This window comes from Ascaphus truei, unplaced genomic scaffold (genome assembly GCF_040206685.1).
Source record: "Ascaphus truei isolate aAscTru1 unplaced genomic scaffold, aAscTru1.hap1 HAP1_SCAFFOLD_1541, whole genome shotgun sequence".
In the NCBI taxonomy this organism is placed as follows: domain Eukaryota; kingdom Metazoa; phylum Chordata; class Amphibia; order Anura; family Ascaphidae; genus Ascaphus; species Ascaphus truei.
Genome location: NW_027454430.1, coordinates 1 through 15,378, shown reverse-complemented (window position 1 = coordinate 15,378; position 15,378 = coordinate 1). Strand labels below are relative to the sequence as shown.

General features: G+C 44.6%; 1 long non-coding RNA gene across 11 annotated transcripts in view; it reads right to left on the bottom strand.

Annotated features, from left to right (window-relative positions):
• The window catches only part of LOC142476285 (uncharacterized), a 64,636-nt gene extending 62,865 nt beyond the window's left edge, over nt 1-1,771 (bottom strand). For all 11 annotated transcript variants that reach the window (XR_012791501.1, XR_012791509.1, XR_012791500.1 and 8 more), the window contains exon 1: nt 1,668-1,771. This is a non-coding gene — a long non-coding RNA (uncharacterized LOC142476285). The remainder of the gene's footprint in view (nt 1-1,667) is intronic.
• Between the last annotated feature and the right edge of the window lie 13,607 nt (nt 1,772-15,378).

The following is a 15,378-nucleotide window of genomic DNA, read 5'->3' as shown; positions in this document are numbered from 1 at the left end:
CCATGACCTGATATTTGTATTTGTTATTTATAGGATTTTCACATGTATTACTACTGTGAAACGCTATACTGCACCGACACACTTTATTCGAGCAAATACCCAGTATGTACCTGGCAGATACCTGGAATGCGCCGCTCCTCACCTCTGACAAGCCCCGTTGCGTTTGCCTTCCCAGCCTGGGTTCATGCCTGGCTGACGGGCGGCTGATCTGTTAAATGATAATGATTAGGATTTAATAGGCTGCAATGCTTCGCGTGTCTACCAGATGGCATAAATTCATGAATTGTAATGCAGTATATATATATATACTGTGCAGTATTGCAGCCAGCAGGAATAAAATGCTTCAATCCCTGCCTGGAAAATACCTCAATGCACTCGGGCAGAAAACAGTCACAAACCTCAATACACCCGGGTATACCCGAATTCGTGGGACTAGCTGAGCTCGAATAAAGTGTGTCGCCAGTGTATACATTAATAGTGCTATATAAATAAATACATACACATTTATATATAATAATAATAACAGCATGTTCTTTTAAAGCGCTGCTAGTTTTACGTAGCGCTATACAGAGACATTTTGCAGACACAAGTCCCTGCCCCATAGAGCTTACAATCTATGACATTGGTGCCTGAGGCACAGAGGATATGAAGTGACTTGCCCAAGGTCACACACACACAAATATATATACATAAATATATACATATATACACACACACACACACACACACATATATATATGAAAACTAACACAGAAAAAAAGAATCCCCTGAATAGCACTCTAACATACACAAATTGTATCAATAAAGGTTTATTAATCACATACACATAAATGGTTAAAATGAGGAGCAGTGGTGACCTACAAAGCTGTTATAAACTGAACCTTAAGGTGTGGGGAAAAATGCTACACTGCAGTAATAAGTACAAAGTGTGTAAATAAAGTGTAGAGGCAAGAAATATATGGAAATGAGAACACTCAGACCGGCCGGTCAAGTACTACCTAAGTTGAAGCCCCCTGTGTGAAGTGCTTGTATGAAACTAGTGTATAACTAACAAGCAAGGAAATGAATAAGTTAATTATATAAGTTAGTAATATGATCCAAGCCTATAGATATGAAACACACAGATGAGCAAAAAATTGGCAGATATAACTAACAAGCCAAAATAGGTAGCAAAAGTACTTAGACCAGTCCTGAGTGTACAGCAAAGTGTCCAGCAGAGTGATAGCATATATCCACAGCTTAACTGCTCGTAGGTTCAGGGAGAGTGAGTCTCAGCACATGCTCCCAGGGTTGCTTGGAGCACAGACTGCAAGATTCAGCGGAGAGAAGGAGAAACAGCTGAGATCACCACCACATCCTAGATGAGACAGACAAGTCCTGACATGCATGTTTCACCACTTGCTTGTCCGGGGGCTTAACATATAGACAGTTGATAGATGTATTTGAAGTTGCATATTCTGTGCCGTGGATTAATCAGTATACTGAAAGCAACTGAAGATGGTACAGTAGCTGTGATAGGTTGGCCTCATAGCTCCTCCTTCAATGGAGGAATCGGCTCACAGAGCACTTAAATCTCTAAATGCCCAAAGAAAAAAATAAGCATGCAGTACTTAAAGTGAAAGTAAAATGAGAAATGAAATAAACACACACATTGAAAAATCACTCACCCGACTGAGAGCGCCTTCTACAGAGCGCTGTACCACTGCTCAGCTAGCAGCTAAAACTGTCTCATTTTCCCACCATTGAAGTTTACACATGTCCACGCCCCACTCTAACAAGACGCTGTGTACGGAAGCTCGCAGGAGACAAACTAGTGAGAGAAGGTGTAGCTGCTAGCCACACTCCACGAGGTGCATTGTGGGAAATGTAGTTCTTTGCCTGCTAGCTTCTCTGACTGGTTACTGATCAGGTGATGTCACTAGGGGCGGGATTAGTGTGTTGCAATGTAACGGCCCGGCTGTATGATTGTCACAGAAGGGGGGAGCCTGAGAATGTCACGGATTTAATTACACATGTAATGATGTAATAACACAGCCATGAACTAAGTCAGTATACATATGGTCATGTGATATTTATAATGCATTTATTAACATTATTGTGTGGATTTGGGCTGAATTAAACTTGTATGGGATTGTCACTTTAATATCACAGTACCACTACTGTTTTAACACTTATAATGACCTCCTGATTACAGATTATTAGGGACAGACTTAAAAAGGCCTGTGTAAATATTTATTATAGAGTGGCCGCTTTAATTAGGGTGACCTGACTCCAGATTATTGGCCTTTCCCTCTGACAAATGCATATTTTCCTATACTGTGTTAATTTTGTTAGAACAAAATAAATATTCATGCGCTAAATGACAGTACCAGTGTGAGTCCCAATAAGAAGTAGTGAGGTAAAAAACCATGGTACCAGCAACATATGTAACTGATGGGGAGGGTGCTAAAATATATGGAGTGTGGCGTCCTGATTGCTAAATGAGGTGTATTATATCATAAGTGCATATAACAATATCCCTCATAGCAATCTATTAAGAACCAACAAGAACTAGGTAGCACAATAATCAGTGCTGCAGTTATAGCCTAATAATAAGTATATATATATATATATATATATATATATATATATACTGCTGCGGCCAAGTTTATTCGAGCATTTGCCCGTTCTTGGCCGCAGCAGTAGCCTGGCGCGCGCCCGAGAGTGACGGGCGCGCGCCGAAGCAGCGGAAGAGCGCCCTCCGATCGGGGCGCTCTCCCTACCGCTGCCGGGTCCGCCGGGTCCCCCGGAACCCCCTGCCGCTGTCCCGCGATCGCGGGACACCAGGGCTCCCTCGGGGAGCCCCTGGACGCGCGTGCAGGGGGCGCACGCTCCCGAAGACGCGTGACCGCGCGTCTATGACGCGCGGCACGCCGAGGGGCGGCCACTAGCAAGCCGGGAAATCTCCCGGCTTGCGGTACCGGCCACACTCGAATAAAGTGTGTCGGTACTATATATATATAATATATATATGTAACCCATATTCCCCCACCCAATCGCAGATAGGGTGCATGTGAGGGGAGCTATATGTATTACCAGTGTGGTGCTTTACCTGTGAGGCTCACAGGAGGCCTGAGCCTCCGCCAATGAGAGCCTGGGGTGTATCCTCCTGAACAATACTATATGGTGCAGCGCCTCCACCTGTGATGGCTCCAAGCAGAGCGGGAGTTGTTCCTCACAGGACAATAATATAATATCACGCACACAGCATATAAAAGAACAGTGACTTTTCTAACAGTAACATAACTATGCATGTCATACATTAAGTGTCTCTCTTCTAGGAGACACAGTAACTCACGTGTCTCGCAGGATGCAACCCCTCACCGTGTACCCACACCATGTCCAACTCCCCACACCACAACCCCACCCCCAAAATAAGGTATGTGTGTGTGTGACTGCACAGCCACTATGTACTGATTTATAGTTGGTGCACTTATGGATGTTACCTGCCGAGCGCTCCAGCGCTAGGACCTGCAAACAGACTTCGCAAAGGATCCGACGGTGAAGATACGTCAGGGTTACCTTCCAGGGCGATCCCACCCGGTTGGTTGCTGCTGTGCTTGAAGAGGTCTGATCCTAAACCTCTGTAATGGTGCTGCGACAGTCTCTGCTTCCTTCACTTCTCTCTCTCTCTAAAGTGACAGGTTCCTGTACTAGGACCTGTCCCTGTGACCACCCACCCTCACTAGTGGGAAGTCAGGGCCTCAACTCTAGCCTGGGGATTTCTGGCCTAGGGCAGAATCTCGCAGCTCTCTGCCCACCTTCTTTCCCCCTTTGTCCCCTAAGTCTCACTCACTCACGTGCTTCCCAGTCTGCTTCCTGACTGCACAAAACAATGTATCAAATTCCCTGCTGCAGAGAATCTGCAAGTCTCAGTGGCTGGTTGGTTGCAGGTGACAGGGAACATAGGGCATTCACCAGAGGCTGCTGGGGGATGTAGTCCACTCAGAACCTCTTTCCTATGGGGACTGTGTGCGCGGTCTCTACTGCACCTGTGCAAAGCTGTAGTGGCCACCGCTACACATAACTGCACCTGCGCAACCTACCAGATCTCCTGTACACTTGTAATGGCCACCACTACCCTTGCCAACCTCTGCGTATTGCGCGAACCTCGCACCAAACACAACATGGCCGCTGTGGCTATCTGCGCATGCTCGAGCATCAGGGCCCCCGACGGCGCCGGCACAGATAGCAGCGCCAACTGGGAAAAGTCGCCATCCCCTTCCCCCACTGCCACAGGGGTAAGGCAAGGGGCAAAGGAACATCAGGGAAGCCGGGAGTGGCCCCCTTACATATATATATATATATATTGTGGTTGACAAATCACCCAAAAATCTACTCGCTGAACAAAAAAATCTACTCATCACCTAGCCCCGCCCCAGGCCCGCTTTAAAAAAAATTGAATAAATTCCTAGTAAGAACAACATTCGTTTTTGACATGTTTATTTATTGTATTACATTATACTACAATTAGTCCTTGTTAAGAGTGTGTGTGTGACACAGAGAGAGTGTGCGTGTGTGTGTGACACAGAGAGTGTGTGAGACACAGAGAGTGTGTGAGACACAGAGAGTGTGTGAGACACAGAGAGTGTGTGAGATAGGGTGAGGCAGAGGGTGACAGGGTGAGGCAGAGGGTGACAGGGTGAGACAGAGAATGACAGGGTGATACCGAGAGATACAGAGGTTGACAGGGAGAAAATGGGTGACATGGTGTGACACAGGGTGACAGGGTGAGACAGAGGGTGACAGGGTGAGACAGAGGGTGACAGGGGGAAACAGAGGGTGACAGAAAGTGAGACAGAGGGTGACAGAAAGTGAGACAGAGGGAAACAGGGTGGGTGACACACACACACACACACACACACACACACACACACACACACACACACACACACACACACACACACACACACACACACACACACACACACACACACACACACACACACACACACACACACACACACACTCTCCCTCTTACACACACACTCTCTCTCTCCCTCTCACACACACACACACACAGACAGACAGACATCAAACCCCTCCCCTCTGCGAGAGCGAGGGTCCGCCCTCACAAATTCCTCTATGCCTCTTATCAGCGGTGCAGACAGGAGATGAAATACAGCAGTGACCGCACGACCCTTCTTTTGGCGATGTTACATATATATACTGATAATAGTAAAAAGCAGAACAAATAATATAAAAAGGCAATTGCTTGCTTGGGAAGTAGCTTCTGCTGGGCCCAATTTGAGGAATCCCTTGTCAGTAGGGCCGCCAGCAGAAATCTTGGGGCCCAGGACAAATGCAAGGATCAGGCCCCCCTCCCTACCCCATAGCACACCTACCATGACATTTTTTTTAGGGCACAACTTTTACTCAAATGGTAGTGTTGCAAGGCCTATTTCACACCTCGCAAACCCCCCCATTTTACACTTTTTTATATTTTTATATATATATAAAAAGAGAGAGAGAGAGAGAGAGACAATCAAGTGGTTTCTTCTTCTCTTAGCCAAAGACGTACTACTCTATGTTCCTTTTCTCATTCTCCTATTTTTGTACCTTGGTATAATTGTATATACATACTTCACAGCATATGTTCCACCAAAGTAACTACGTCAGCGATGACAGCGACCAACAGTGGCACTACTGTGTTTAGGGTTCTACAGTGCACAGCCACCCTACACTACCCATCTGGTATTTCCACAGCCCAGATAGTTGAACAAACTGGCTGCGGTCCATATTACCTCTGACTCCAGCAATGCTTGGACAGTTTCCCCTATCTCTTTCTGCTCAATTTATTGGATACATAGCTTTGGATATATTTCAGCATTCTATGACACTCAGGATAGCGCTCATGATGTCATCAACAACCAGGGGACTCCCAATAGTTGCTATTATGTGATCAATTTTTACTGCACGCAGTCCTGAGTATACTATCAGCTTTGCCACAGTTGAGAGTCTGGCACATTTCTCTGCTGTACAAATGTGTCAGAGAACACATCCAGGCATTCAGTATACATCCCAGTTAGGCAGCGCTTATAGTAAGTGCGACGCGACGGGAGTAACGCTGGCGACTCAAAATTTGGAGCTGGGGAAATCAGATTTTTCAGAGGCTGTCGCCACATGTGACAGCCTCTGAACCAATCAATGCCCATGTCGCCAGCGACATCCCCGAAAGTTAAATTATAACTTTCGCAGGTGACGTCACCCGTCACTTCGCCAGTCGCGTTGCTGGCACTATAAGCATGACCTAGGGGAGGGCCCAGGAGACTCCCATACAACTCTGGAGAGTTTCTCTTAATTAAGGTAACTTTCCACTATGTGTCCTGTTCACAGCAATGCAGTACTAACTACATTTAAGCATGTCTGTAAGATACAAAAGTTAACCCATCATGCACCTTGGCCTAGGGAGGATTTGTTCCTATAAAGTACACCCAGTTTGGCAATGATTTTGGATGTCAGATTATCAATATGCAACTCAAATTTTAAATGGGAGTGAAACCAAATGCCAAGATATTTAAAATTAGTGACACTTTAGTTGGCTTCAATTAATTACTGCATTTATAAAATTCTGCAGAGCATCTAGTAACCTTGTAATATTAAAAGATGGCAGCCTTGGTATGTTATGCCTCTTTTTTCCTGTACACCGCAAAGGATTTTGTGGCCTATTCTAGTAACTCTGAAGTGAGGCAAACCACTTCTAAATAGCTCTCTTTATGTGAATTGGCCTACTTTGCTATGCTGTAAGCCAGGCCTGCACAGTTCCAGTCCTCGAGAGCCGCAAACAGGCCAGGTTTTCAGGATACCCTAACCCTAACTTCTTTCACTGCAGCCATTGTAATCAGACACTGCTAATGGAGGGTATGATACATTCTCTACCACTGAAAGAATATACATCTCAGTGGTAGACGGCTGATAAGAAGCTGTTTCAGTCTGGTTCTGCCAATTCGATCGGTTTAAAAAATCCTCCATTTTCAGGTCTATGTATGTTGATCTGATTTCTTAGGCTTTCAAGACGTTATAGCAGTCCTGTTTTTAGTGCTCATTCTCTCCCCCTTTATCTCTCAACTTTTCTCTCTCCCTTTATCACTCACTCCCCCTTTATCTCCTTCTATATGACCCTTGCCTCACTTCCCCTGACTCAAACTAATCAATCTTTAATCACCTCTCTCTACCTCTTCTCCCTCTCCCACTCCCTTCTCGCTCCCTTCTCTCTCACTCTCCCTTCTCTCCATTTTTTCACTCGGACTCCCACTGGTATTAGTATCTCAGATTTATTTTGATTTTTGGTGTGCAACATTTTTCCACATTACATAGCACTTGTGAGCAAGACATCCAGTCCAGCCACTGCTGATGGGACACTGTTCTTTCACTGATCGCTATATCTGAGCTATTGGGAAACAATTTTAAACACTATTACATTCTCTGCTCTTTCTCTCAGCTGCTATCTCGGTCATTGTGCCCAGCATATGGCGTCATCAGGCATATTAATGCTTCCAACATCCCAGGAGAAAATGGTTATATTGTTTTGAACAAGGGGCCTATTTCTGATGACTTATTCCTGCATTAGTAATATGTGTCATATATCTTGGCTCAATCAGAGGCTTGGTTGAAAACTGAGCCCCTGATGGAACCACATGTGCTTAAGGTGGGATATCCTGAAAACCTGACCTGTTGGACAGGCTTGAGTACTGGAGTTGAGAACCCCTGTTCAAACATTTATCTTCCTACCAGTACATAGGTAATTTCAAGAAATTAAACAAAAAAAGGTAGAAAAACTTTAAACAGCAAAATAACCATACAGTAACTTGTAAACCTTGAGAAATGCATCTTAATAGGGTCATGTCACACTGAAAATATAGTATTCCCAGGTTTAACCCTTGCATTCATCAGCCAGATATGTTGAGTCTTTAAGTTGCATTCATTGTTTTGAAATAGACTTGGTATTTTATGTCTCTTTTTTCCTGTACACCGTAAAGGATTTTGCGGCCTAGTCTAGAAACTCTGAAGTGAGACAAATCACTTCGAAAGAGCACTCTACAGTAGATGCGAATTGGCATGGTTTGCTATGCTGCAAGCCCTTCTCGCATGTCCAATCTGTATCTAAAAAGGCTTTGTACGAAGCTGTTTCAGTCTGGTTCTGCCAATTCGATCGGTTTTAAAAAATCCTTCATTTTCAGTGTATGTTGATCTGATTTCTTAGGCTTTAAAAACATTAAAGCAGTCCTGTTTTAAGAGCTCATTCTCTCCCCCTTTCTCTCTCCCTTTATCACTCACTCCCCCTTTATCTCTCTCAATATGACCCTTGCCTTACTTCCCCGACTAAAACTGCCCCCGCTTTAAACACCACTCTTTACCTCTGCTCTCTCTCCCTCTCCCTTCTCTCTCCCTCTCCCTTCTCTCTCATTTTCCCTTCTATCTCACATTCCCTTCTCTCTCACTTTCCCTTCTCTCCATTTTTTCACCCTGACTCCCACTCTATTTCTTTCACTCAACCCGTCTCTTGCTCTCACACATACTCCCAAAGAGTAACCCTAGAAAATACAAGAGATATCTAGAAATCTAATTGCAAGGTAATAAGTCACATTAAGTGAAATGCACAATGGAATAGTCCCCCCCTTTTTTAAAAAAAACGGTAGATTCCTTACATTTTAGCTATTTGCACTTCTATATTTGTAACACTGGTAATTGCTATAATAACACTGTTACTTTTTTTTAGTTTGTACATGCACACACACACAATTAAATGACCTACTGTATCTCAGTACCTCAGATAGACACAGACACACACACACGCCTATGCAGTAAGCGTTCATAAGCCACTTATCAAGCACTTAATGCCTACTGCTATTCAGTAAGCAGTGATAGTGGGTGATAAGGCGGGAAGGTTGGAAGAGATCACGTGCCACTACATGGGTATTCTGAAGTATACACAGCGTGAAGTGTTCGAATAAAGGCCGCTGCTGCTGCAGCTGTACATTCATATGTGCAATAATGAAAGAAAAATCAATGGCGTCTATCCTCATACAATGAGTTTTGGATTCAAATAAGGCATTTCATAGCACAAGGAGAAAAACATATTAGTTAGTAATTTTGCATTTAAAATGGGAAATGCTCAATAATATAATAATATAATTTATAATAATATAATATAGGTCCCTGCCCCATGGAGCTTACAATCTATGTTTTTGGTGCCTGAGGCACAGGGAGATAAAGTGACTTGCCCAAGGTCACAAGGATCTGACACCAGGAATTGAACCAGGCCCCAGGCTTCAAACTCTCAGTGCCACTCAGTGTCTTTTACTCACTGAGCCACTCCCTCTCCACAAGAGTGCAAGAGTGCAAGAGTGCAAGAGTGCAAGAGAGCAAGAAAGCAAGAAAGAAAGAAAGCAACTGTCTATACTTCCTAATGTGTGGATTCAGAACCACAAACATGAAAAAATATATAATTAAGCAATAATTAAGAGCGGAGAGAAAAATACTAAAATAATTCAGTCAATTCATAGTGAATTAAAAGAAATTAGAGAATTAGTACATGTAAAATATTTTTATTTGTTAAGAATAGATTGATTTAAGATGACACACACACATACACACACACACACACACACACACACACACAATTAAATGACATATCCCTGGACCTCAGACACACACACTGACATTACAATAAGCAGAATAGATACATTTAGTTTTTGTTACAATTTGTCTCACTCCCAGTTGTAAGACATCAATCATTGTAAACTCTTGAACTCCAGGATGAGTTTGCAGCAAAGCTTCATGGGCACTGTAGTTTTTTTGTCTGCTACAAATTCTCTAATTGGTCACTGATCATGTGATGTCAGATGGGCCTGGGCTTTAATTCAAAGTGTTTAACCGAGTGGTGTGTGTCTCAAATACAGTAAGTTGCTTTATTTTTTTATCTCTGGGAATCTTCTGTGATTAAAGAGGGTCTGTTACTGAAAAAGCACAAAGCTGCTGATTCCTTTCTGTTTAATAGAGAAATATTCATAAGGTATCAGTGTTTATTTGAGATGTGTCTGTACCTGAAAGGCTCAACCACCCCTGTTTGTGGGGCTCTTGTGTATGAAATAGCCCAGAGCAACTACCCCTAGAGATAATATACACACATACACACCCACATACTGTAATGTGTGTGTGTGTGTGTGTGTGTGTGTGTGTGTGTGTGTGTGTGTGTGTGTGTGTGTATATATATCCACTTTTTATTGTCTCTATAAGAGTTCTGATAAAGATTGTAAATACTGTAAATGTTTATCAGTTGATCAAAAAAGATTTGATCAGAAGAGTTGCCCTGTAAATTATCTATTCAGAGCAGCAATACCAGTATATATGTTAGACAGTGATTGTGGTTTGAATGGTGAATTTTGCAAGTATCTATCTGCGAGTTAATAACATACAAAACATTTACAGACCTGCTGTTATTACTCTGTGAGTTATGATATGATCTCAAACTGTGATTTTTGCCAACATTTGTTTGCTAGCTAGCCACATACAAATCAATTACAGACCTGCTGTTATTACTCTGAGAGTCATGATATGATGATATATGGCAAGAGATCCAAATAATCCTCATCCTATTTACATATCAGCCACAAAAAGGGATTTTTAATAATGTATATGTGTTTTTAATTATCTATGTAGAATTAATAAAATGTTATTATTTTCTGATATCCGCAGTGATTCTGGCCAACCTGACAGATCTGCAGTAATATACTGCAAGACCAATTTGTTTGCTAGCTAGCCACATGCAAATCAATTACAGACCTGCTGTTATTACTCTGAGAGTCATGATATGATGATATATGGCAATAGATTCAAATAATCCTCATCCTATTTACATATCAGCCACAAAAAGGGATTTTTAATAATGTATATGTGTTTTTAATTATCTATGTAGAATTAATAAAATTTTATTATTTTCTGATATCCGCAGTGATTCTGGCCAACCTGACAGATCTGCAGTAATATACTGCAAGACCAATTTGTTTGCTAGCTAGCCACATACAAATCAATTACAGACCTGCTGTTATTACTCTGAGAGTCATGATATGATGATATATGGCAATAGATCCAAATAATCCTCATCCTATTTACATATCAGCCACAAAAAGGGATTTTTAATCATGTATATGTGTTTTTAATTATCTATGTAGAATTAATAACATTTTATTATTTTCTGATATCCGCAGTGATTCTGGCCAACCTGACAGATCTGCAGTAATATACTGCAAGACCAATTTGTTTGCTAGCTAGCCACATACAAATCAATTACAGACCTGCTGTTATTACTCTGAGAGTCATGATATGATGATATATGGCAATAGATCCAAATAATCCTCATCCTATTTACATATCAACCACAAAAAGGGATTTTTAATCATGTATATGTGTTTTTAATTATCTATGTAGAATTAATAAAATTTTATTATTTTCTGATATCCGCAGTGATTCTGGCCAACCTGACAGATCTGCAGTAATATACTGCAAGACCAATTTGTTTGCTAGCTAGCCACATACAAATCAATTACAGACCTGCTGTTATTACTCTGAGAGTCATGATATGATGATATATGGCAATAGATCCAAATAATCCTCATCCTATTTACATATCAGCCACAAAAAGGGATTTTTAATCATGTATATGTGTTTTTAATTATCTATGTAGAATTAATAAAATTTTATTATTTTCTGATATCCGCAGTGATTCTGGCCAACCTGACAGATCTGCAGTAATATACTGCAAGACCAATTTGTTTGCTAGCTAGCCACATACAGTAGCGACATTGCTTATTGAAGCAAAAGCCGCCGGCTCCATGCGGCTGGGAAGCGGGTAGCCGCGGCGCGTGGCGGCGCACTGTGACGTCACAGTAACATGCGCGCCCGGCTTCCCCGTCTTCCCCGGCTTCCCCAGGCTTCCCCGACACCCCTGGAGATCAAATGAAGGTAAGCGGGGGTGCGGGGAAGCAGAGGGGCAGAGCAGGAGCCGGGTACGGTGTCGGGAAGGGAGGTAAATTGCGCGCGAAGTGGAGGGGGGGTGCGTGGGGGAAACGCGGCGGCGCGCGGTTGTTACTGGCGGCAGCTGGGGTAGATCTCGGCGTGCCGTCGTGATTTAGTGCAATAAACAATGTCGGTGCTGTACAAATCAATTACAGACCTGCTGTTATTACTCTGAGAGTCATGATATGATGATATATGGCAATAGATCCAAATAATCCTCATCCTATTTACATATCAGCCACAAAAAGGGATTTTTAATCATGTATATGTGTTTTTAATTATCTATGTAGAATTAATAAAATTTTATTATTTTCTGATATCCGCAGTGATTCTGGCCAACCTGACAGATCTGCAGTAATATACTGCAAGACCAATTGTTGTCTACCTTTACCATACGAATGACAATAGAGTGCTGTATATAAGGGGAACTCTTCTGATCAAATCTTTTTTGATCAACACTGATAAACATTATATCTATACCCCTTGAGCACCTGTCGTTTGATCCTATATACCTATTCATAACGGTGATTGCGGTCACATTCACGTACTTTAAATACTGTACATGTTAATTTTTCTTTGGTTTGAAATATGGTATTCATTGGTTTATCATCAACCAGCCCTGTTTGTGGGTGGCTCTTTGCATAGTTCTGTGTATTCTCTGTGTTTTTTCTGTTAAGTTTGCTGAGTAACCTTGTGATATAAAGAGATGGCAGCCTTAGTTTGTTATGCCTCTTTTTTTCCCTGTAAATCTCAATGGCTTTTGCGGCCTATCCTAGCCACTCTGAAGTGAGACAAACCGCTTCTAAAGAGTACTCTAGATGCAAATGTAAATAAAAAGTATAATAGAATTTGAACACATGGCTGCTCAACTCAAGTCCTTAAGCCACGAAACATGTCTGAATTTCAGGATTTTCCAGCTTCAGCACAAGTGGCTCAAACAGAGGCTTGTTTGAAGACAGAGACCCTGATTGAGCCACCTGTGCTGAAGCAGGGACTGATTAAAGCATCTGTGTTGAAGCTTGGATATCCTGAACACCTGACCTCCCTTCTCTCTCTCCCTTTCCCTTCTCTCTCTTTCCATTCTCAACCTCTCCCTTCTCTCTCCTCTCTCCCTCTCCCTTCTCTCTCCTCTCTCCCTCTCCCTTCTCTCTCCTCTCGCCCTTCTCTCTCCTCTCTCTCTCTCTCGCCCTTCTCTCTCCTCTCTCTCTCTCGCCCTTCTCTCTCCTCTCTCTCTCTCGCCCTTCTCTCTCCTCTCTCTCTCTCGCGCTTCTCTCTCCTCTCTCTCTCTCGCCCTTCTCTCTCCTCTCTCTCTCTCGCCCTTCTCTCTCCTCTCTCTCTCTCGCCCTTCTCTCTCCTCTCTCTCTCTCGCCCTTCTCTCTCCTCTCTCTCTCGCCCTTCTCTCTCCTCTCTCTCTCTCGCCCTTCTCTCTCCTCTCTCTCTCTCGCCCTTCTCTCTCCTCTCTCTCTCTCGCCCTTCTCTCTCCTCTCTCTCTCTCGCCCTTCTCTCTCCTCTCTCTCTCTCTCTCTCTCTCGCCCTTCTCTCTCCTCTCTCTCTCGCCCTTCTCTCTCCTCTCTCTCTCTCTCTCTCTCGCCCTTCTCTCTCCTCTCTCTCTCTCTCTCTCTCTCTCTCTCTCGCCCTTCTCTCTCCTCTCTCTCTCTCTCTCGCCCTTCTCTCTCCTCTCTCTCTCTCTCTCGCCCTTCTCTCTCCTCTCTCTCTCTCGCCCTTCTCTCTCCTCTCTCTCTCTCGCCCTTCTCTCTCCTCTCTCTCTCTCGCCCTTCTCTCTCCTCTCTCTCTCTCGCCCTTCTCTCTCCTCTCTCTCTCTCGCCCTTCTCTCTCCTCTCTCTCTCTCGCCCTTCTCTCTCCTCTCTCTCTCTCGCCCTTCTCTCTCCTCTCTCTCTCTCGCCCTTCTCTCTCCTCTCTCTCTCTCGCCCTTCTCTCTCCTCTCTCTCTCTCGCCCTTCTCTCTCCTCTCTCTCTCTCTCTCTCTCGCCCTTCTCTCTCCTCTCTCTCTCTCTCTCGCCCTTCTCTCTCCTCTCTCTCTCTCTCGCCCTTCTCTCTCCTCTCTCTCTCTCTCGCCCTTCTCTCTCCTCTCTCTCTCTCTCGCCCTTCTCTCTCCTCTCTCTCTCTCTCTCTCTCGCCCTTCTCTCTCTCTCTCTCTCTCTCTCTCGCCCTTCTCTCTCCTCTCTCTCTCTCTCTCTCTCGCCCTTCTCTCTCCTCTCTCTCTCTCTCTCGCCCTTCTCTCTCCTCTCTCTCTCTCTCTCGCCTTCTCTCTCCTCTCTCTCTCTCTCTCGCCCTTCTCTCTCCTCTCTCTCTCTCTCTCTCGCCCTTCTCTCTCCTCTCTCTCTCTCTCTCTCGCCCTTCTCTCTCCTCTCTCTCTCTCGCCCTTCTCTCTCCTCTCTCTCTCTCGCCCTTCTCTCTCCTCTCTCTCTCTCTCGCCCTTCTCTCTCCTCTCTCTCTCTCTCGCCCTTCTCTCTCCTCTCTCTCTCTCGCCCTTCTCTCTCCTCTCTCTCTCTCGCCCTTCTCTCTCCTCTCTCTCTCTCGCCCTTCTCTCTCCTCTCTCTCTCTCTCGCCCTTCTCTCTCCTCTCTCTCTCTCGCCCTTCTCTCTCCTCTCTCTCTCTCGCCCTTCTCTCTCCTCTCTCTCTCTCGCCCTTCTCTCTCCTCTCTCTCTCTCGCCCTTCTCTCTCCTCTCTCTCTCTCGCCCTTCTCTCTCCTCTCTCTCTCTCGCCCTTCTCTCTCCTCTCTCTCTCTCGCCCTTCTCTCTCCTCTCTCTCTCTCGCCCTTCTCTCTCCTCTCTCTCTCTCGCCCTTCTCTCTCCTCTCTCTCTCTCGCCCTTCTCTCTCCTCTCTCTCTCTCGCCCTTCTCTCTCCTCTCTCTCTCTCGCCCTTCTCTCTCCTCTCTCTCTCTCGCCCTTCTCTCTCCTCTCTCTCTCTCGCCCTTCTCTCTCCTCTCTCTCTCTCGCCCTTCTCTCTCCTCTCTCTCTCTCGCCCTTCTCTCTCCTCTCTCTCTCTCGCCCTTCTCTCTCCTCTCTCTCTCTCGCCCTTCTCTCTCCTCTCTCTCTCTCGCCCTTCTCTCTCCTCTCTCTCTCTCGCCCTTCTCTCTCCTCTCTCTCTCTCGCCCTTCTCTCTCCCCTCTCTCTCTCGCCTTCTCTCTCTCCTCTCTTTCTTGCCCTTCTCTCTCCCCTCTCTCTCTCGCCCTTCTCTCTCTCCTCTCTTTCTTGCCCTTCTCTCTCTCCTCTCTCTCTCTCGCCCTTCTCTCTCTCCTCTCTCTCTCTCGCCCTTCTCTCTCTCCTCTCTCTCTCTCGCCCTTCTCTCTCTCCTCTCT